The following is a 23,500-nucleotide window of genomic DNA, read 5'->3' as shown; positions in this document are numbered from 1 at the left end:
TGCATGTGACACAGCTGCTGTCTGGTTTAGAGGTTTTTTTTTTTTCTTCTAATCCAAACGGACTAAAAGAAAACTATCCAGGTCAGTGTCTCAGACCCTTTGCTTATCCCGTTCTTGGTTTCTCTAACAACAGAGCCTGTTAGTATCAGCTGTGATGTGAACACTTTCCTGCTGGGAAAAAGGAGTGAAACTGTTATTTTTAACTAGGACAGTGAAGAGTTTGTGGTGAATAACCATGTACACACATTACTGATGAAGAAGGAATTAGAACTAGTAAAAACATCCTAATCCTATAATCTTAAATCATCTGCTTCTCCTTCACTGGGTTGTGGAGCTGGGGTTTCTTTTGAGTGGTGTCAAGGGAAATTTAGTTCCAGTAATCCTAGGGAAAAACACAGACTTCAGAGAAAAAATACCTCGATCTCAATTTAGCAACTAATTATGACTCTAAGAATGTTTAGGTATTTTTCCTCTGTTCATAGGGGTGTACAATTTGATATACAGAAACATAATATGGTTGCAAAGAACTGAATCAGTCTGTGATAAGGCTGTGTTTGAGAGCCAGTTCTACAGCAGGTTTCAGACAGTGTTTGAGATGCCCTCAGAGGCAGACCAGACAATGTGGGAGAAGCTTTCATTGAAGTGCAGAGCATTTTGTCTGGGGACATACATCTAATTCCTTGATTCCCACTGACTGTCGTTTCAGCTCTGTTTCACACACGTATCTCTTCCATATGCGTTGGCTCATACACCTTTGCAGGTGCGCTGTCCACAGAGTATTATCTCATGTTATTTTGTGTTACCACTCTAGATAACACTGTCTGGAGCTCTACTTTATCAGGCATGCAGTTTGGAAGCTGCTTAGATCTGAAGGAAATTACTTTACACAGTGTAGAAGACCAGGATTTAGGTATGGAGTTCCAAATATTTAATCTGTGCTGACCTTGGTACTGGAGAGAGGGGGAAGGAAGATGGGTTCAAACTTGTCCTTAACATGTAGCCAGGCAGATTTTCCACTTTGCAGGCTGATCTCAGGAAAAGCACATCTAACTAATGTGGGAGCCCTTTTCTGTAATTCCTGAAGGATCTTGATTAGTAAGAAAAAAGAGCTGCTTTCCTCTGAGTAGAAAGATGGTGATCAGAAAACAGCAGAGAGAGGAATAAACAGATTTGTTTATTCAAGGGGAAGCTTAGTATATTTTAGGGTATTCTCATTCCTAATTATATCTCTAGAATATCTTCTAAGATTTAACAAGGTATTTGTTATCTTTGATTTCTTCTTGGTTTTGAGTATTAAATAATTTAATATTTTTATATCATCTTTCTCAGAATGGAAGACTAAGGAATAAACTACAGGACCAATGGGACTGTGAAGACTTTTGGCTGCTGTTTCTACTGGGCTGTAATAGTTAACAGCCCAAAAGAAAACCTGAGCATATAAAATCAAAAAGTTGTGTTACTTACACGCATGGTCATAGCTGAGCATTTAGGTAGTTTAGTTGGGGGAGGAGGGGAAGGAAGCCCCACACCAAAACTGATGGCAAAAAGTTGACAGCAAGAAGGCAGCAAGAAAAGAAGCCAGATCTTTAAGTGTTGTAGGAATGTGTAACCCATTAGCATCAATGGATCAGTGCTCATTTGTGTCACCTGAGAATCAAGCCCAGTAATGTGGTGTTGTCCCTTTGGTGCAATTCTTCTATCACAGTTATTTCTGCTTGTTAAACCAAAAGCATCCTAGTCTCTAGAAAAAGGAAAACTGAACTACAATTTGAATAGACATATGAAATGCTAAAATCCAAAGCAATCTCTCAATTATTTAAATAGAAAAGAAGCCTCTGTGCCAGAGTATGTAGACAGTCTGATTAATTTGCCCAACATGCGAACAAGTGGTTTTCATGACTGACTGTACTACAGCATGATTATTCAAGTACATTATTCTTTTGGCTGACAGAGGGTGAAAAGGGACCATAGAAAGTTAGAGGAGAGAAATATTAATTATTCAGACAGTGTTTCTAGGCTAGGGAAGTTCTGTGTCAGATTCAGGCACCTGCTGCTTCTGCTAATGGGGAAGCCAAAGAGCTAAAGAAAGAATTTTGATCAGGGTATTCAAGTTTTTGACATTCCACACAGAAGCTAAGCAGCATGAAGGCAAGGAGAATGTTTGAGGGTGTGTAAGCTGAAGAATGACACAGAGATAAGGAGGGTGCAAATGCTTAGAAGAAGCTTCATTGGTGTTTGCCCCAATCTTCTTGGCAGAACACCTTCCCTTCCAGCTCATTGTGTCCCCGTGCAAAGGTGCTGTAAACTGAAAATGCAAAAAGAACAGGTTTAAAGGATGGTAATGAAGAATACTTGAAAAGACTCAGTAGCACACCCAGTTTTAATGACATTAATCAAAGGGATTAATTCTGACATCTGAAAACTGTTTTGGTAAAAAAACCTCTTTTCATATAAGTTAGCAATGAAAAATGCTTGGCTAAAATAGCAGCAGGATATGAAGGAAATAAAAATATCTCCCATTTTTCTTCAGGCCCCTTCTCACCTCCTTGCCTCAAAGACACTTGTTTCCCCTCTTTGTGTACAGTTCCCCAGCTGTGCCCTGCGAGATGAGCCGGGGTGGGCCGCGTTCCTCACACCTCCGTGTGATGCACGCATCACTCTCCCAGTGTGCCAGACTTAGCAGTATTTCTTGGGCCAGACTGTCAGGTTGCTGAGGATAAGTGAGGGTTTAATTTGCAGTTTGCATTCTTTTCCTAAGTAGAACATGCTTTGGAGAGAAGTCAAAAGCAGTGGTATGATTATGAACTCAATGGTTCCATCCATCTATCTTTTCATAAAGTCTGTTCTGTCCTGAAGGTATTTCACATGTTGGGCCTACTAAGCTCATTTATATTGCAAGGGACAAAAATAACATCTTTTTCTACAGCAATGAAAAATATAGTGACCCTTGCTCTCTTCTAATCTTAAATCCAGATATTTTTATTGTGCACAGGTATACCTGTGGTCGTTTTGTGCTTGAATTAACGTGTTCTGAGCATATAAGTTGCTATATAAATTGTAATGTTTGTTACATGGATTTTTTATTTAATGTCTTCTACAAAATTTAGAGCCTATTTACCAAAGGATAACCTGGACAATGAAACAGTTTGAAAGAAAAATGAAGTAGTATGGTTTTTGTTGGTGGGGGGGAAGGGGGGAGGAATTACAGAATAGGAAACTAGGACTTTATCCTGTATATTTGACAATATGGCCTTGTATTTGTAAATACAAGAAGTGTATTACATGACCCCTAGCCTTTGAACAACTTGGAAAAACCTAGCATTGGTCAATTCTGGCAATATTACTACAAGTTAAAGAAGTAGTTGTATAAATGAGAAGTGGTCTATCCAGTCTTCTAAGACCATTTTGCAGTAAAAGACAATGAGATTTTAAAATTATTTCTCTTCTTTAGTTTTCCCACTTTTTTTTCCCCATAATTCTACTTATGGAACAGGAATCAGAAGTAAATTTTTGTTTCAAAGAAGATTATTTGGCTTGAAAGAAAAAAGAAGAAGAAGAAAATGGCTAGGGAAAGTTTTGAGATGAAACTTTAACCACCTTTTGGTTTAATTTTAATATACCTTTCTTGGTTTCCTTAACATGAGGCAGGTGTTCTTAAGTGATACTCCATTTGATGTTGTGACATGATGCAGCTTTTCTCCTCTTCTCAGAAGGGCTTACACCAAACACTCAAGTAACTGATCATCAGAACCACTTTTTCCCTATCTCCAGACTTGTAGTGTATTCATCACATACACAGTGTAACATCATCAGCAATTTTAACGTGTAAAGGATTTGTCTCCTCCCTATCACTCACCCATTATATGTGGGTTGCTTTCTGGTTTGACTGAAGAGAGAAGCTACAAGTTTTGGCCCCATGCCGCAGTGGTGGCAGAGCTGCAGTGCTCCCACACTTGTCCAGTGTCCTCACCTCCAGTGGTGAAGCGTGGGCTTGCCAATGCCCAGCTCTTCCTTGAACAGCTTCAGCTGGGTCCCATGCAGCTGATGTCATTGCTGAGGCTGCACTTTCTTCCTGTGGCAAGGATGCAGGTGACAAGCTAGATTTGAGTTAAAGGATTTAAGGTATAAGGCTGAGGCTTTTAAGCTGGCTTCTAATGTGAGAGGAAGAGATGACTGATTTGGTAAGACTAATGCTTTTCTTTTGATCAGAAGAGGGCTTCAGCCTCCTGTCCAGCTTAAGACCCAGTCTCTCTACTCCCAGAAATGTGCTGTGTGGAACTCTACAGTACATAATGTGGAGCTCTTGCCTTTGGCCCACAGTACACTGGATGATACCAAATGGTATCTCTTGGCTGTAGGCTGGAAAAGGGCTTGGATAAGCAAATTTCACTCTGCTTTCTCTCTTCGCACCTGACAGCTACAGTCTCCAAGCTGGAGCCAGGAGTAGCTTGCAGTGAACCCCCCTGATGAGAGGACATCCTACACAGAGGAGGGGGACTCAGGCCTGCTTCATGCTTTTGTGTAGGCTGACAGGAAGGCTTGGCCCCCATGTTGCACTAAACCAGATTTATTCCATTGCCATTAAAAGCATGTTCATTTCCACCTTTACTGTCTGGGCAGACATTGTCTCTATAAATTTCGTCCATTCTTAAAATTACTTTTCCATAGAATTCAGCCACCAGCTGATGTCTTTAGGAGGATTTAGATTAACAGTTGCACAGTGTGCAGAGCTGGCAAGGAGAGCATGAAAGAAAGTTGGAACTACCCCATTAACAGAGCAAAAATGAAAACACACAAGTATAATAGTTCTTATTCTTTATTTAAGATAAAACCCACATGTGAACTACTGCCTCGACTGGATTAGCTGCCAGGAAGCCAAGTCACGCACCCAGAGAAAGTCCTGGGTGATTTCCCTCCATGACAGCACCCTGGTCCCCACCAGTGTGAGTGACAGCAGAAAACAGGTCCCAAATGCTGGTGGTGAGAAAGCAGCCTCTCTCAGCTTCTGGAAAGAGCTTTATTTGCAGCCACTTTTAGGTGACCCTCTGTAATTGTTTCCAAAGGAAGGGAGGGTTGGCTGGGGTGTCACCAAACCGTGAGGGGGCCTGGATGGCCTTTCATCCTGGCCCAGGCCAAGGGTGGCCACACAGACCCTGTTTGCCTGACCCGAGGCAAATATGCCTTGGCTCAGTGCTTGTTTCTGTGTGCTTGGCTGAGGCTGAAGTGGTTGTTCACAAACAGGTGAGAGAAAAGTAAAGCGGAGAAATGAAGCGGCAGCCTTTAATGCATGAAAAGGGGAAAAGGCCACTTGAAAATGACTTGAAAACCCCTGAGCCTTTCAGGCTATAATACTGGCAGGACAAAAAGATGAGCAAATGAAGAGCAGTAGAGGTATTTAGAACAGGTATACCCAATGGAAAATAGAAAGTTCAGGCCATGAGTTGGTTGCAATAAGTTGGCTCCTTTTGGCATGTCCAGCCTGGAGCAGCTTAGTTGTAGTGCCAGGAGTGGAGTAGGGAAGGAAAAGCAAGACAGGAATATGGCACATGTGCAGATTGGCTTCGGGATACTGGTTTTCCTTCCTCCAAGTATTTTGTATTTTAGGAATATATTTCTAGTCACACAAGGAGCTGCAAATACTTATGATATTGAGCCACTCTATAGTGGTAACCTGTGCAATGCAAGTGCAGCCACCTGGGTGCAAGTCTAGGGAGAATCAGGCCCAGAAACTTTTGTTTTTCTCTATGAAATGCAAATGGCATTCAATCAAAGGCCTTCTCACATACTGGCACTAATTTAAATGTATCTCTGTTTTTTAACTGATACGGGCAGTTGATGTGGGTTTTACATAGACATTGCCTAGAGCATTTCCTGGTTTTGTATTGTTGCCCATCAGGGTTACAGAGATATACTCAACCCCTGTATTAATATTTGCTTGGATGCTTAGGTGCTTATGCTCACAGTGCAAATTTCCATAAATATTAGTGCCATTGCATTTTTCTTTATTTCCCTGCTCCCGTCATACAAAGACAGGCAAGACTTCTTTCTGTTTTCATTTGATTCAGCTGTTCTCTTCAACTTTGTTTAAATGAGAATCCTCAGCCTTGTGAAGTTAAAAAAAAAAATTATTTAAAATAATTTTTCTCTCCAGTTCTTGTTCTCCAGCTCTAGTTTACAGAAAGACCAACTTCTTGTTATTCTGAGAAAAGAGAATTATAGTGGGATTGCTGCAGGGAGCAGCCCTAGACTAGAGGAGGACCAGATCCAGAGCTCACATTTCAGTACTTCTCTTGAGTGTTAAAATAGAAGACAGAATAGAATAGTTCAGCTGAAAAGGACCTACAGTGGTAACATAATTCAATTGTCTATCAGTGTGAACAAAACAAAAAAAAAAATCCATATGCAAAATATTTTACAAAAAAGCTGTAATACTCGCAAATTTGCCCCAAATATCTATTAAAAAACAATTACAAGGTAGATAAGGAGATGTTTTCTTTTTTCTTGGACGACACCAGTAAGTCTAATGAAGTCTGGAAGTGAATGACATTTGGCCGAACAGCAAGAAAACAGATCGCTTTTTCAGATGTTACTTACACTTGGAACACTGTTTATGTATAAGCAGAATTGTATGTATTTAACTGCTGAAAGTTGGAGTTTTAATAAAACCCATCTCAGGCATAGAAGTGCCATCTGTAATCTTGGTTTGGGTAAAGACGCCGACATTCTTGGAGACTGAAACGTGCCAGACAGTCCTGTTGAGGAGAACAGTGGCTGTGGTGCTCTGGGAAAGGCTGCTGGTCGGCAGCTTGCGTTGGCCTGAAGGTAAGAGAGTTTCCTGGCATGGGCACCAGCTGCTTCATGCTGCTCAGCTTTTGTGCTAAAAGCTTCCCTTGGCATGCCTGATTTACTGGTGTTGGCAGAGCATCAGCGGCCCCTAAGAAATGGTTTATGGGTCTGGCATGTGAAGAAATCAATGAAAATGCTGAGAGCAAACAGGTGTGTCTTGGCTTTCTGAAATGGCAGTGTCCTGCATCAGTAGCATCCATTTCACTCCTTCCTTCATTTCATGCCTCTCAAAAAATAGATCTGAAACATAAAGATGACAGTTTAAACATAATGATTGTTGCCTCTTTCATTGAAACTATTTTAACTGAAAGTAAGCTGAAGGAACTAAAAGTGTAAGTATATTGTGTAAATCTGTAAATTAATAATTTTTTCACTCTCACTCTTATTCTAAGGAAATGAGGTTTGTTTGTAGTTCTGTTGCCTCCCCCTCTTTCTGCCCTTGCCTCTGGGCACACTGGACGGTTTTGTATCAAGGCTCCAAAGAGGTTTGTGATAACTGATATCTGGGAACAGGAGTGGGAGTCAGGCACAAATCTGAAGAGGAGATTTTCAATACAAGGCCAAGTTACTCTTTAAAATATCATTTTGAGAACATGTTCATCACTGGCACTGCAAAAAGCCAGCAAGCAAGAGCTTTTACCCAGCTTTGGCATAGAACTTAGGGATAATGGGGCAGGAATTGAAAATTCAGTGGTACAGGAAGGGAAGTCACAGAGGAGCTAGATCAACAATTTTTGTTACTGCTGCTGCATTTTATTTTTAATGTAATTAAAGTTCCTGTGATTACCTTACTATATCTAAGTGCAACAGGTCCTGGGAGTGTAATGCATTTATATCATTCTGTTCATCACTGACTGTCTTTTTGGTCCAAAAAGACAGGAACAGTGAAGAACTGCAGAAGAAAGTATTTGTAGTAGATCAAGATGGCCAAGATATGGAGAAGCATGTTGTCTGGATTTATTTCTTTTATTGTGGAGAAAAGTTTGAAAGGTAGGAAATATTCCAGAACTGGTAGGTACAAAAAATAGGTATTAAAAGTAGGTATTGAAAATTGAAGTTTTAGAAATGGGAAGAATTTTGCTGCTAACAGCAGTGGAGAAGAGGAAATAACATAAAAAGGAAATAACATAAAAGGAAAAAGACAAGCTGCTCAGTAATATCTGCAAAGTTTAGTTTTAAACAAATAGTCATCCTTCCAGGGCAGCAGATCAGAAGTGTTATTAAATGTGTAGTGCTAAACTGAGGGAGATCACTTTGGTATTGAGATGTAGATTTGTGAGCCATTTACCTAAAGGTAATAGTTATATCAGTGTGAAGAGGAGAGGCTCCCTGAGGATAAGATACAGAAGATGACACCTAGGGTAGAGCTTTGAAGAGTTTTCACAGACAAGACAAGAGATAGTGGAGAATGGGGAGCCATTCCAGGGTGATGGGAAATCCATATATATGCTGGGCTGCAATGGAACATAGAGAGGGATTTGTTAGGACTGAGGGGCATTAGAAGTGCCCACAGTCTGCTCCTTGCGGCCTGGATCAAACTTATGACTGTTTGAGGTTGCATGTTAAAATAAACTGGGTATCCCTTCCTTACAGAATAGACATAAATCCAAAAGTAGGGGCCAAAGCTAAGGTAAGTTTTAAAGGAGAAAAAGGGTGACAAGGAAGGGTCAGAGTCAGGAAGGAGAAATTTAGTGCAGACTGTCATAGAGCTGAGAGGGGACAAAACTGAGTGAGGTGCATGTGGTGTTCAGCACAGCAGAGGAAGAGGAAAAAGGAAGGGGCCAGGATGGGTCAGGGAGGAGGTGCTGATTGTGTGTAGGAGCATGAGGCTTCAGAGGGATGAGGCAAAAGTTTAAATACCAAGGAGGGCCTGGGACCCGGGGTTTTGTGTGTCTGGTGACTGCTACAGTACTTGAATGTTAAAAAGTGAAGAATATGACTCCCCTCTTTTCCCTCCACATTAGCTTCTAATAACAACAAAATAAATCCCCAAACTGGTCCACTTCATGCTTCAGCCAGCCTTTCTTTCCCAGAGCAGTACCACTTTATGTATGCCCAGTGCCTCTTGTCCTGAAAGAGACCCTGGCCTTTCCTCCTCCCAGGCATGACTGAAGCACACCTGCCTTAGGAGAAATGGGTCTGTGGGTGGTGGGGCCTGGTCCCCAGTGCAGGGAAAGGAGGAGAGACTGCACCTCCTGATGTGGAGTTTTGAGGAACTGCATGTTCTGAGGACCCACACCAAAATTCTTTCACATTTTTGTAAAGAAAGTTAATGAAAGCAGCTGCTGATAGGCAAGAAATTTTCATCAGTCATATAAACAAAATTCCTTTTCTTTCCAGTCCACCTTCCACTGGCATCCATAACTCCCAAACCAGAACCTCCTGAACACCAGCTGCTCCTGTTTTAACTCTAGACACAGCAGCTGAGATTAACGTTTCTAAAGTTATAAGTATTAACATTAATTTCATTTGAAAGTTACTGTTAACTTTAGCAGCAAACAGAATTGGATATGGAGCTGGAGATGCCAGAGAATCTAGGTAAAAATCAGGTACTGTATATTATTTCTAGGAAAGAGAAGCAGGTGTATAAGATAAATCTCTAAAAATAGAGTTTGGGGTTTAAGAATGAAAAATCATTGTTTGCTTAGAACATTTAAGGCAGTTAATCCTTTATTATTTTGTATTTCAGCAAAGACTTGTTTTTCCCTGTATCAGAGACAAGGCATGGATTTGAAATTAATTTTTATCCTTCATTAGGACATTAATGTGTTCTTAATAAAGTTACTCGAGGGGGACCCCACTGCAGTGGTTTTCTGGTTATGAAGCATGTGGTTTATGGATGGGAAACCATCTATGTGGAAACTGCTTCAAAGTGGATGGTATATTGTGGATAGACAGACAACTCTTCTGACAGAGGCTTTTCCTTTCACACACTTGGCAATTCTAAGGAATAAGCTTCTTTACACAGAGTGGCTACAGGTAAATAATCTGAATAGCTGTTCTGTAAGACTGTCCCTCAGGAAATTATTTCAAATTAAACATTTCCAGTTATCTCTGGAGCGAAACTTGATGATCAGGAAAACATGTAGAGTTCTTAAGCACATATTCTTTCATCAGTGGAGTAGTCTCAGATATGCTATTGGTGGTCTCTTGACATCCCAGTGGGGATGATTGATGAGTAGAATGATCTGTGTCACTTCATTTTTAGCAGCATAGATAAGGGAGGCTGGAAGCAACACAGCCTTCATGCTTTTCAGCAAAGTCACAGTGAAAGTCTGGACCACAGTATCACTTCTTTCTCTGAAAATCTGGGGTTGTTCAGCCATGTAGTTTACAAATAATAATGGCTGAGGTTGCATGCCAGTGTGACCAGGGAGTTTAATATTTAATCTCACAGGTGTCTGCAGTGTGCCCTTGAAGCTGTGTCACTGAGACAGATACCTACCTGTGGGAATTGGAAGTGCTCTTCAGGAACTGTGATGCCTTGTGCTGACAAGTCCTTGGTGAGTGTGAACTCTCACTGTTTTTTTCATCAACGTGGCTGCTGGGGGAGCATGTCAGCTGTGCCAAAGAACAAATCCTATTTTATTTTAAAATGTGCTTAGAATGTAACATGTGAGCAGGGGTGTTTCAATGTTCACGTATATATTGGTCAATGTGAAATCTCTTGTAAGTCCAGTGTATAAAATGTGTAATTTATGTTACATGTAGTTCCACAGAGGTTATCACTGTTACTGTAGTATACACAAGTTAGAGATACTGCAATATATAGTTTGCTCTGTAAGAGGGTTGCAGGTGTGTTTGGCTGAGGATAGACATTGCAGACCTGTTTTCTATCACCTTGCTCTTGTGTTGTCATTTATATCAGTGCAAGTAGGTGTAAACTGTGGCTAATTCAGGGAGGTGGCAATAACTGCCCAAAGTGCGGAGACTCAGATTTTGTATCTGTTATAGTGGGTATTGCACTGCGAAATATATTTCCTGTTAATTTCTCTTCTAGAGCACATTTCAAAAAATAAATACCTCCATTTGGGGGAAAGGGGTGGTGGTGTGTGTTTCATTGGTTGGGTGTTTTGTGTGTTCTTTCTTTTTTTTCTTTTTTTTCTAACAGAAGACCGTACAGAGTTGCTTTATCAAAACTTCTTTGAAAATTTCAAAAATAGTGCTGAAGTCATATGGATAAAGGACATTTAAATGAACAGTTATTAAAAGTTGTTAAAGACTTTTTAATTCCTTCTTGAAAGCATTCTCAGTTCTGTCTGACATGGACCTAAGATCCACACATTCCATTGTGAAAATATCCCTAATGATGTGCTAGTTCTCAAGGATGTATCAGAGTGCTGCAGCTAACACCCGATAACACTGCTCACTCCAGTGCTGGCACACTTTGCCTGATGGGTGCAAAATCTCTCCTGAAACAAATTTGAGGCAAGAAGTCAGGATCTGCATTGACTTGCAGGACCATGCAGCAGGCAGCAAAAAAATCGATTCTCACTGAGTCAGGAGGCTAGGTTGAATGACTGATCCTTTCCCTCTTTGGATGTCTTCTTTTCCCCCTTGTTTTCTTCATGCAGGAAATGCAAGTGTTACTTGTCTTACAAGCACTTATCAATTTTTTATTTTTTAGACTCTAATAGTTATGCATTGTGGTGAAGTTTTCCTTTTTTTCTTTTTTTTTTTCTTCTCCCCAGGACTGAAATTTAAGCAGAGCTCCTATGTTTAATACATTAAGAAAGACTAAAACATATAGAAAGACTATAATGAGCATCTTTGCTCTGAGACTTACCCTTAAATTTTATTTTATCAAAATTAATGTTAATCTGAAAAAGAACTGCGGCATGCACACACCTGTAGAGATTGCTGGAAATAACTCCCTTTCTTTGCAGGCTGTGCAGGGTTTCTGCAGAAGGAGAGCTACAAGGACTTTGTTGTTTGCAAAGTACGACGTATAGCTAACCTCTGGCACCAGGTCCAGGAGGCTGGTCTGCTGCCTTCTCTCTTTGCTCAGCTGGCCTCCTGCCTAATCTGCCTGCTGTAACTGGGATGTTTACAGTTACTTTCCCTCTCAGTAGCAGTTTGTGTTGAATTGTGTGGTCAGAAAGACACAGACAAGATTGTTTGTAGGCTTCTTTAATTAGACCAGCTGCAAAAAGGAGATGGTCTCTGAGGGACATAAGCTCTTCTCCAGGCTAAGACTAATAATCTTGTAGTTTGAAGAATGCTAACTAAGCTTCAAAGGGTGTTTCCTCCCTGATATCTCTTCATCTAATCCTATTCATTACATTTTAAGGCCAGGAGGGTGTAACTGATTATTGACCCTGCTCCTGTTCAAGGGTCCATTGTATTTCATCCAGTTGTCACACGGGGCAGTGACTGGTATTTGGCCAAAGCAGATAGTCCAGAGAGGTGTTCAGCTTTGATAATGACCATGGCTGTTACCATTTGTAAGTGCTCTTGGTTAAGTACTCAAGTGAAGCAGGATGCCTCTGTTAAAGTGAGAGGATCAAATCTACTGATATAAGAATTTAAAAGCATTGAAAAGAGCGGTTGTAAGGGATCTCTGGAGGTTTGTCATGCAACTTCTGCTTCCACTTCAAATCTAGATCATGTTGCTCAGGATCTTTTCTAGTTGAACTTGGCCTTTCTCAATGTACTCATTCTGAATCTTCCTGTGCTGCCAAGTACAAAATCTCATGGGAAAATTTTAAATCAGATCCATTACAAAATCCAAGTGCATCGCTTCCACACAGTTGTTATGTGTTGTCAAATGATGAAAATCTGCCGATGGCATTAATTGTTTTTATTCAGTAAATCATTGTCATAAACTCTTTCATCTAAGAGTCTTGAAATTGACTGAGGCATTGAGGTGAACTTTTGTGTGAAATTTGCCATCAGTGGATCCAATCAAGCCTACCTCATGGGTGAGGTCGCCTTTGCTGCCTCAGTTGTGAACCTTTGCACCTCTGGCTCATGCCTGGAAATGAAAATGTGTAAATACCTTACACTTACACTACTTCCAGCAGAGCCAGACCCAGGAATTTCTGAAACAGCAGTGCATTGCAGCTTGTGTGCTGCTCCTGGGAGCGGCACGTAGCAGCCACTTGATCGCCAGTGGTTTGGGGCAGATGGAGGAAGATATGGGAGCAAACAGTGAACCAACATAATTGCACTTCTCTCGGTCTCATGGAAGTATAATAACAGATTGAAGTAAAATCACTGTGTTTAAGGATTCACCAGAACAGCCTTTGTGCAAAACTTAATAGGGTCCTCTCCATCCCCTCTTTTTCTGTTGAAAGAGGAGTTAGGTGACCTGAACAAAGCTTCAAATCTCTATTTCAGCTCTTGGTCTCTGAGACAGATTTTGTATCATCATGTATAACTGCCTTTTATGACAGATCTCAGAAAGAACCACTGTAATTTTCCAGCCAGCAAGAAAAAGAAATAAAATAATTTCAAGAGTTTTCAAGTTTTATTGTTGCTAATGATCAGCTTGCCACAGAAGCTCTAAAGGAGTTGGTGCTACAACTAAGCTGACATAACAGCTAATGCTGCTAAATCAGCTCCCCTCCCTTTCATGTCCTTGGTCTCCTGCTAGAGCGTCTCTGACACTAGAGTGAGCCAGCTCACAGAGCTCAAACAAAAAGAAAAAAATACATGCCTTTTTGGTTTGGTTTTTTTTTGTTTGTTTTTTTTTTTGAGTGTGTCTTTATTCTTAATTGTGAACTGGCCAGGACTTTAATTTCACAATAATTTTGGATTGATGGAAGTGTGCTGTGTAAAGTGAAGCTGTCAACTCCAGCTCTTCCCAACTTGTGCTCCTGCTGGAACTCATGCCCCCTGTTTTGGGAGGCAGACCTTGGTTCTGATCTGGACGAAAATCATCTTCACATTCCACTCCCTAATTTATCTTCAGATTTGTTTAGAGATGCTTTCTTGATATGGCTTATTATATAGCTGTACAAATACTAGGAGGTGGGGACAGAACCTCCTTTAGCTGGTAATTTCCACTTGTTTTACCTGAGACAGAGCACGGAATGGCTACTTCAGACAGGCCCTTGTAAAACTGGACGTGTTTTGCTAACACTAAATCATTTGCCCTCTACTTCTATTATTAGTGAAGAATACAGCCTGATGGAAAGAAAATACATAGGATGAGAAGAGAGTGAACTATGGATAAAACATAATGTTGTCCTCTTCAGAAGTTTTTTTTCTTTCAAAGAAATGGAGATTGGCTTCAATAAGGAAAATATAATCTCTAAAACATTCCTGCATTTTATGTTAGTTACTTTATTCCAGGGGAAGATGAATTTTAGGATGGCACATCAAGGGGCATTTAGAAATGCATCCTTCTGACTTTGTTTTCTTTCTTCTGCTCACAGCACTCAGCTAGACTTCTGGGATCAGCACTCTGCTAACGGCCGCCTTGTTCTCATAAACACACAAAGCCCCAAAAAGAAACCCAGCAAATATTTCCTATGGTAAGTGTGAAAATCCCAGCCCTTGCTGGCTCCTTTCAGCTGAATTTTGCTCCATAATTACTAAGCTGAGTGTATGAAATTAGGGCTGTGTTTTTCAGCAGCTTTTTCCAGTGGCCTTACCAGAACTGCACTTGGTAGCTATTTCTACAGAGTTATTATTATTGTACTGCCATCATCACCAGAGAAAAGAATTGTGGTGCAAAAAGACTGTATAGCATGCACATGGCTAAAGAAGAGTCCTGTGGCACAGCAGATAATTTACCACAGTACTCTGCAACATCTTCCCCTTCCCACCATGCCCAAGCTCCCTCAGCTTTTCAGTTTCTAACATGCTTTTTTAAAAATTTATTTTCTTGTGGGAGCACTGGCTCATGACCCTCCAGAGCTGCAAGGTCAGAGCTTCCTTCCTGAAAAGCTGATGGCAGAGATGTTGTGAACTATGGTACATATAGTTGGGAAGACATTTTGTAGCATCACAAATGTAAGGTGAAAGACCAGTTCATATAATGAGGTGACTTGTGGGTGCAGCACAAAGGCTAACGAGACTTGCTTGGTTTAAAAAAAGATTTTGCTTCTTGTGTGTTGCTGTTAAAATCTATCTGCTGACACAGTGGGGAGGTTATTACAGACTGCTGCAGGATGGATAGCTAAAGATTAGTCTGGCGTTCAAGGGAACCTGCAAAAGCAGTTATTCATGAGCTCACCTTACTCTTCCTTCTGACAGCTGGGAAATAAGTTTCTAGTAAAAATATAGAGAGTGGTTGCCTTCTCTATATCTCTTTCCCTATTTCTTTGCTCTGTGTGAATACTCTTGACAGTTCTGTCCCTGAGTTAGATTTTTGAGCTTTGGTTGCTCTTTTAGGTTACAGACCATCTTTGTCGAGTCCTGGGTTGGGCAGTTTGTGTTATATTTCCATGCTGAAGATACTGGCACAGTTTCCACGGCAATAACTGGAAAATAGCAGAGACAGCATCTTATGTGTACCAAGTTCCCTTAGAATTCTGTTAACAGAACTGGATTTAGGAGTAGCATGAAATACATGCATATCATTCCCCAATGGCTTTAGAAGGAGCTTGATTAATTTGTTTGTCAGCAAAGCCATGCCATGCCAGCTCTGAGCAAGTTGCAACTTCAGGCGTGGAGAAAACCGCACTCCATTTTCCACTGTTGCAGACAATAAGGTGCATTCTGGTTCCCACTGGTCTTTCTTGAAGAGATGTTCAGCTATCTCAGAACTTCATAAGCTGCTGAGTAGCACAACCAGCTGCTGAAGCAGTCACAGAAGCATCATGCACCTGGATCCAGCTCATTTATGGTTGGCACTGCTTGACTTCAGATTTGTGATCGCACCCAGTCCTGCTTTGAGTTCCTAGGAACTGCTGCATTAGAAATGATTGTTCATGGAAATAAAAGTATTAGGAAAAAAATACGTGAGCAGGTCAGGAGCTTGAAATTAATCTACCACTGCTAACCAGAAGGGCCACATTATCATATAGAGTTTGCTGGTTTTGTCTGGGGTAGAGTTAACTTTCTTCACAGTGGCTGGTATGGGGCTGTGTTTTGGATTTGTGCTGAATGCAGGGTTGAGAATATCAAGATGTTTTTGTCATTGCGAGCAGGGCTTGCACAGAGCCAAGGCCTTTCCTGCTTTTCATATGGCCACACTGGTGGGAAAGTTGGGGGTGAGTGGGAGGCTGGAAGGAGACACAGCCAGGACAGGTGACCCCAACTGACCACAGGGACATTCCAGACCACACGACATCATGCTCAGTAGGGGAAGAAGGACATGGGGAGGATGTTTGGAGTGATAGCATTTGTCTTTCCCAAGTAGCCATTGCATGTGATAGGGCCCTGCTGTCCTGGAGATGGCTGAACACCTGCCTGCCCATGGGAAGCAGTGAATTAATTCTTTGTTTTGCTTCACTTGTTTGTGTGGCCTTTCCTTTCCCTATTAAACTGTCTTTGTCTCAACCCATGAGTTTTCTATCTTTTACCCTTCTAATTCTCTCCCTGATCCCACTGGTGGGGGAGTGAGTGGGCGGCTGTGTGGGGTTTGGCTGCTGGCTGGGGTTAAACCATGGCATAGATCTAGATGGATAAGCAGCTGCAGAACTGAACTTGCACCTTGGAGATTTGGGCAATACCCAGTAGCTTTGTGTAGAAAAACCCTTGCTAAACTTTTGCTATATAAGATCACAGCAGAGATGACAGTGCAGCTGCCACTTTTCTGACTCACTAACTCCTCTTAAACCTCCCATCCCCTTGCAATATGTTCCTCACTTGCTACTTCTTTCAGTCCTTATTTGCTCACTCTTTGTTAGCACCAAAATACTGTCCAGCTTTAAAACATTGATGTAAAAGGTTAAAATACAGATGCCTAAAGTTTGGGGTGCTTAGGGAATCTAGGACCTAGAGGTCACAGAAGTGCTAGCATCCCACACCTAATTAGGGGCTCAGGGACAGATTTAAAGCCCACAAGCAGCTGTTCAGGCTCTCTCTCCTAGAGGGGGATAGGGACACCGGTTGAAGTTGGGCACTAAATATTTTGTGAAACTCAGGCCATGCTTTGGTATTTGGACGATCTGAAAATTCAAGTCCCATTGATTCTGAGTGGTGTCGCTTGTGTGCTCTGGAAAATGGTTCCTGTAGACTATTAGTTTCAGGCATCCATTTCTAAAAATCTTGAGCTGGAATTGCTAAAAGTTGTTCTTTAGGCCCAGTTCACAGCTCGAGGACTGTTTAAAATACAGCAGACTTTTACGTGACTTCTATAAGATAAGACTTTTAGATATAGTTTATTAAATTGTTCAGTTATTTCAAGAACAATAACAAATCATTGTGGTTTTTCCTGTTTTGTTCTTTTTGTCCCCCAGCAGTTGGTCCCCTCTGCCTTCATTGCCCAAATGTAAATGGGTGCAGAAATTTCCAAATGAAAGTTTATGACATAAATGAATCCCTAAAGATTGATTTCTGTTTTCCTCTGTGAAGTCCACACAATGGGAGGTGGCTGCTTATCACTGAGCAAGATCATTGAAAGATTTGATGGGGGGTTAAATGAAAAGTAAGAGTTTTCGTACTGGTGTGATGTAAATCCTGTGTCCAATTAAAGCCTCAAAGCATTTTTTAAAAGCTGTATAAAAGGTGAATAATTTCTGTAAACAGCCCTTAAAGTGAAAACCCAACACCTTTGCTGTGGGAGAAGTAATACAATCTCAAATACCTCTGCAAACAAAGAGTCCCTTGCCTTCTGCGAGCTGCTCTCTTTTTTTCAGCAGCTCAGCATGGGGTGCCAGAAAAATCATTAACGGGCCCATCTTGCACTTCTGGCTTTTCCACACCTGCGTATCACGATCTCTGCTGTAACTTTATGGACCGTGAGGAGGCAGGTTTGACGCCATGAAAGACAGGCTCAGCCAACAGCTGCAGGATGGGCAGAAAGCCAGACAGTAAAATGTAAAGAGGAGGAAGGAGAGGGATCACCTTTGAAGTTTACCAAAAAAAAGGGCATGACTTTGACCACTTCCTTTTTTAATTAGCTGTCTCAGGTACATTGAGCCACCAGTCTGAATGGATACTGGCAGGGGGTTGCTGGAAATGTTGATGGTAATACTGTAAGTGTTTCATCACAATGTGCCTATTATTTTATTAAGCATTTTTTTCCCTTTTTTTGGTCGTTGTTTGGGGTTGGTTTGATCTTTTTTTGTTTTGTTTTGCTCTGTTTTGTTAAGTTAAACATCCTAGCAAAATGTCAGGGAAAAGAGCTTAGTCCATTTGGGAATGCCTGAACTACATCTAAAATCTGTATCTTTTGCAAGTGTGAAAAACAACATTAAAGCTATGTTGAAGGGTACTTGGATCCCATACTAGCCAGGAAATTGATCATTACCGTTCCCATAGCAACCAGGACACACCTCCAGGACACACAGGTTGAATTTTTTTAATATATGTATATAGTGTTAACTTTTGGTCAATATCCATGCTAGCACCAGGAGGTTGCTTTTGATTTGTACTACTGCAGCTGAAAGCCGAGTTGGAGGGATCCTGTGGAAGAATTGCAGTTGCTTCAGGAACCAAATTTCCTGTGCCCCCAAGAGGCCAAAAGTTCACTTTGAGCTGGTATATCCCTACTCCTGTCTATGCATGTTAAAGTGTGTTGGGAGAAATGCAAACTGCTGTTGTCATCCATGTAGGAACATGTATATGCATTTAATTTACAAGACTGTAAGTTAAGACTAAGTATTTTGATATTTTTAATCTATGTTAGGGTCAGATCCAAAGATAAAACTCTAATAATTCAGAACTGAATGAGTTCTCTACCAGGTAGAGAATTTCTGTGGGGGGATGAAAGGATGATGCAGTGAAATCCGGAACAAGTTCAGCGAGTATTGCTCAAGCCTCAGAAAATTAATTTGGGAATTTACTGGGGATACAAAAAATCATTCAGACTGAACAGGGTGGGAAAAAATCAACAGAATTATCTACTGTCCTGATGTAAAATGCAGAGTGATCCCCCAGTAAAGTCCAAAGATGTAATATCAGTGACATAAAACTTCATTGTGCTTTGTAACTGCAGTAGCCTTGAGTATGTTCAATGCTTGATAGGAAAAAAAAAAAAGAAAAAAAGAAAAAGAAAGAAAACGTAACATTGGATATTACTATAAATCCACCAAATTCAGGTGGAAATTTAGCTTTATACAGGAGTTGAATGTGGTCCTGTGTGCCAGTGTGTTTTAAAAGCTTCAAAAAAGGGAAAAAGGGGACACCAAAGTGTGAATTGTGTTACACACAGGTGATTTGTATAATGTAAAAAAATTTTTGGAGCATGGAGTAATTATTCACATGTGATGTTTTTTATACAATACTTTTAAGCAAAAAATGAAAAAGAATGCTTAGATTCCTGTTGATAAACTGTAGTTGAACTACGTAATTTGATATAACATAGGTAAAGAAAAACATGTATGTAAATTAGTTTAAGATATCATTTAATTTATTTTTAAATAATCTGTTTTTAGTAATCTAGTATATACTCTAGTATAATAAATCTGTCTGTCATTCCTTGATGGACTTTTTTCTGTCTTTGGGCATAAGAATTACCAGAAAAGCATACTAGGGATCATGTGGATAGATAGTTCTCTTCAGCTGAAATCATTCCTAGTTTAGAAGTGTTGATTTAATTTTTTAAGATCAGGTACTGTAGACAGACTTCATGGTATAATCTCATTACACTAATGGCCTTTAAAACGTCTGTCGAGTGTTTATGGCTTGTTGCACTCTTTACTTAGTTAAGCGTACGACAAAAAATTTTTCCCAGTATCATATTACAATAAATTATGAACAGATAACTGCTTTGTGTAGAGGATGGTAAAATACAGGTGAACCAATAGTATAGCTCATAAATTTTTTGGTTTATTTTTATGAGACTCTTGTCAAAACCTATACATTTTTTTAAGGACTTGGATCTTGGAAAATTCTGTTAACTTCAAAAGTTTTAGGCTTGTTAGGTTATTGGAACTGTAGAACTGGAAGATTCTTTTCTTTTAAAGAAAAGATAATCTAAACCACTCATCTTCCCACTGCAGCATCAAATAATACCCACTCATTGTTAATAGATATTTATATAACTTTTTCTCAGGCACCTGCTCTCCCTGTCAAACTTGGTCCAGAGTCCCCTTTTCCTTACCTTTAAAATGTGTATTTCTCAACCTGGAACCTTAACCTTCTTCCTGCAACTAAAGCCATTCCTCTTTCTTTAAATTATTTTTTAATTATTTTTCCCCAGTAACTAAATAAATAGGAAAAAAAGGTATCAATTCCTTTACACAGGTTTGCAGATTGTAATTTCTTCAGTTTTTTTTTTTTTAAGCTATCACCATTTTAATTACTTGCATTTTCTAAACTTCTGTTGCCCGTCATTGTTCTCTTCAGCTGTTCTGTGTCCCTCTTGAAGCAGTTCACACACATCTGGATGTGGTGCTGCCTCGAAGATGTAATGCAGCATAATGACTGAATTATTATGTTTTGTGATTTCCAGCTTGGGCTTATGCTTCTAGTTCCTCTTGCAGTGTTTGGGTTTGCTAAGCTTGCAATCCTCTGTAGTTACTCAGCTTTCACCTCACGCCCTGAGCAGCTGCTTGGCAGCCTGGCTTCATGTAGTGCATTATTCTTGCCTGTGTGCACTGTCTTGCATTTGTCTGTGCTGGATAGCCTGCTGCTGCTGCTTCAGACCATGCTTTCAATTTGTCCAGATCACTTTGTATTCTAAACCCAGCTTCCTGGTAGTCTCTTCCCACCTAGTGTCATCCACAGGTTTAATAAAATTATCCACTACTCTGTCACTGCATGATGTATTATGGACTCTAAGATTAATACAGGAGGAATATAAATAGAGTTTGTCAAAAGGATTAAAGCTGTGTCTAGCGGTTCTAATAGTGTACTACCAGAGTAGCGGTCCTCAGAATACTAAATCAGGAGCCTCACTGATTAAGTCTATGGATGTACAAGGACTTGTGGCCTGGAAAAGGAAAGGGGTTGGGAAGAATTAGGAGAAAAAGAAACAAGGTCCATCTTCCAGACAGATATACAGCCTAACTTCCTGATAATGTATTAGCACCTCTAGTGACAGAACTAAATATTGAATTGGAGATACCAGAAATAATTACTCTGTTGAGGCTAGGCTCAGTTTTCCCATATGTCTTTGTTCCAGGTGATTTATGAATGCCAGTAGGGTAAAAATCTAACACATAGTTCTCCTTTTCACACTGAGTTTTGATGATGGCTATGTTGTCCTCACTAGCTGACTGCCTTTTTTTGTACTGACATAAAGGAGAATCTCTGTAAACCACCCCCAGGTGAGCCATGACTGAAATCGTGCTGCTCTCAGGAAAATAGACCTGAGTTCTGTCATGTCTGCATCAGAGAGATAACTTTTCATAAAGGGCCCCAGAAATACCTTTATTATTCTTTTGGTACCTTTCAGCCCTAGCAACATGGGGATCAGAAAATCCTGCGAGTTAAGGGGAGTAGGTTGGTTTGGGAACTGTCCAGGAATTCCAGTGAATCCTGGAGATAGGGGGGAAAAAATTAAAAGGCATTTTCATTCACATCAGCATGGAATGAGGGCTGTAGCAGACTGTAAGCTCCCATGCTGTTTCACAGTGTGATGCTTTGAATGAGCCTCCACATGGGTTTTTCTTCTTTTTAAAATTTAAACTGTTATCAAGTTTTTTTCTCAAAGTAGGAATGGTGAGGTCTCATTGGAAGAAGTCAGAGTATTGCACACTGAAACAATTGGCAGCCTCCAATTCCTGTTTATCCTGTTAGGCTCACATTTTGGTATTTCTGTTTGATGCTAAGCCTGGATCTTTGATTATGTCTCACAGCTGCAGCTTTCTGGTCCCTCAGAATTGCAGAGAAGGCCTGAGGAGCCTTGGGAGGAGATGAGTTGTCCCAGCAAATCTTCACAGCATCTCTCTGTTATCCATGCTTTCTCCTCACTCCCTCACCTCCCAGCCCAACAAAAAACCCAAGGGTTTTTGAACTCTTGTAATTAGATCTGTCTGGGAGAGCAACCAAAGTGTCAAGGTTTCAAAGAGAAATTCAGAAAAGTCAAGAGCAAGTAGAGACTTGAAAAGGGAAGTCGAAAAAAAAAAAAGCTGGTCTTTATCATGGTAATAGTAATGAAGCCGAGATGCAAAAGCCCAGACGAGGGCTGGGTTACTGTACTGTGAAGTGCCAGGGCAGCATCCCGAGCGAGCGGCTTAGGGAACCACGCAGCTGCTGCGGGGCCCAAGCCTTGGGACTGCTGTCACTCGGGCATGTCTGGTTTCCCCTCGGAGGAGCGATGGAGCAGGAAACACTAGAGAAGCGAACTCCGTGCTGTTTGCGGGTGGGGAGCGTTTGGGTGGGCGAAAGAAGACTTCTCCTGCTGGAGAGCCTCGCCGCAGGGGGCTGAGCGGCCTCCCAGCCGGGATGGCCTCCGGGTTCGCTGGGCCCGCAGCCGCCCCGAGGCGGTTAACACCGCGGCTTCCCTGGCTGGGCCCCTCTCTCCAGGTCTGCAACAAGGCTTTGTGCTCGGGGGCATGCTGGACATGGGAAAATGGATCGTGGAAAATGATTTCTCAGCGCAGGAGCCCCCGTTTCTGTGAAGCCGCCGCACAAGCTCCCCGCCTCTGTGCATGCATTTCGCCCCCGGGGTATCCACTCCTTCGCCTGCAATCAGGCTTCTCATCAATTAGGCAAATTGACTGCAGGAGTGAGCTATTTCCTACTCCCGGCAACAAAACCGGGTTATGTTAACTCCGTATTTCCCAGGAACCCATGTCTTCTCCACCTTAGCTTTTTTTTTTTCTTTTTTTTTTTTTTTCCCCCCCCTCCCCAGACGCGTAAAGGACTAAATTATGAAAAAGCAGAGGGTTTCTAGTAACTTTGGGCATGCTCTGTTACTGCAACCAAAATAATTCTGCCAAGTGTGGGAGGATTTTGGTGATCCTTAAAAAAAAAAAAAATTACTTTGATTCAAAAGGACAAATATTCTAGTTAAGCAGGGATGGGATCATTTGCTCCTTAAATCCCAGTAAAGCAAAGTCACGGTGCATGTGAGCAGATTCACATATACCCAGAGAACAAGTGCTGTATGTGTTTAAATCTGTCGGTGCTACAAGCGGATATGACGTGCCACTTAACAAATACAGCTTCAAAAGTCCTGAGGACAGAAGTTCCAGATGAAAGTTAAGCTGCACTTTCCCTTTCTGTTGTTCTTCGTAGCAAGGAATTGCTTCTGTCAGGGTCTGCAAGAAGCCCTGCACAAGCAAGTCACTGAAGTCCCAAAGACTCCACATAGGAACAGGCATATTGGGGGGTCAGTGCCAAAGAATGTCACATCTGTTCTTAAACATTATTTTACATATACCAGATTGTTTCGCAGATTGTTTCCAAAGATGTCATCAGGCGACGCTGTTCTGATTTAATTTGCTGATTCAGGAGTTTAATTCACTGTAACTTGTAACTAGTGTTCCATATGGGACAGAAAAAAACATCCCCCACAGTGCTGTATCAGTTTCTTTCCTTGTGCAGCCAAGCAGCCCACCGAGCATATGGCCCTGCTCCTGTTTCTGTACAGTCCTACCCATTGCTTTAGTCTCACTCTAGTGGAACACAGAATGCTGAAAGTGTTTTA

At 41.1% G+C, this 23,500-nt stretch overlaps 1 long non-coding RNA gene across 1 annotated transcript in view; it reads left to right on the top strand.

Annotated features, from left to right (window-relative positions):
- Positions 1-3,219: 3,219 nt before the first annotated feature.
- Positions 3,220-23,500, top strand: part of LOC121663153 — a 31,075-nt gene continuing 10,794 nt past the window's right edge. Inside the window, exons 1-2 of the long non-coding RNA XR_006015546.1 lie at positions 3,220-10,349; positions 14,226-14,324. This is a non-coding gene — a long non-coding RNA (uncharacterized LOC121663153). The remainder of the gene's footprint in view (positions 10,350-14,225; positions 14,325-23,500) is intronic.

The sequence above is a fragment of the Corvus kubaryi genome, unplaced genomic scaffold (genome assembly GCF_017639235.1).
Source record: "Corvus kubaryi isolate FWS band 111438036 unplaced genomic scaffold, C.kubaryi_AGA036_p1.0 37266, whole genome shotgun sequence".
Lineage (NCBI taxonomy): Eukaryota > Metazoa > Chordata > Aves > Passeriformes > Corvidae > Corvus > Corvus kubaryi.
Note: the sequence above shows the minus strand (reverse complement) of the source record. Positions and strands in the feature narration are given on the sequence as shown.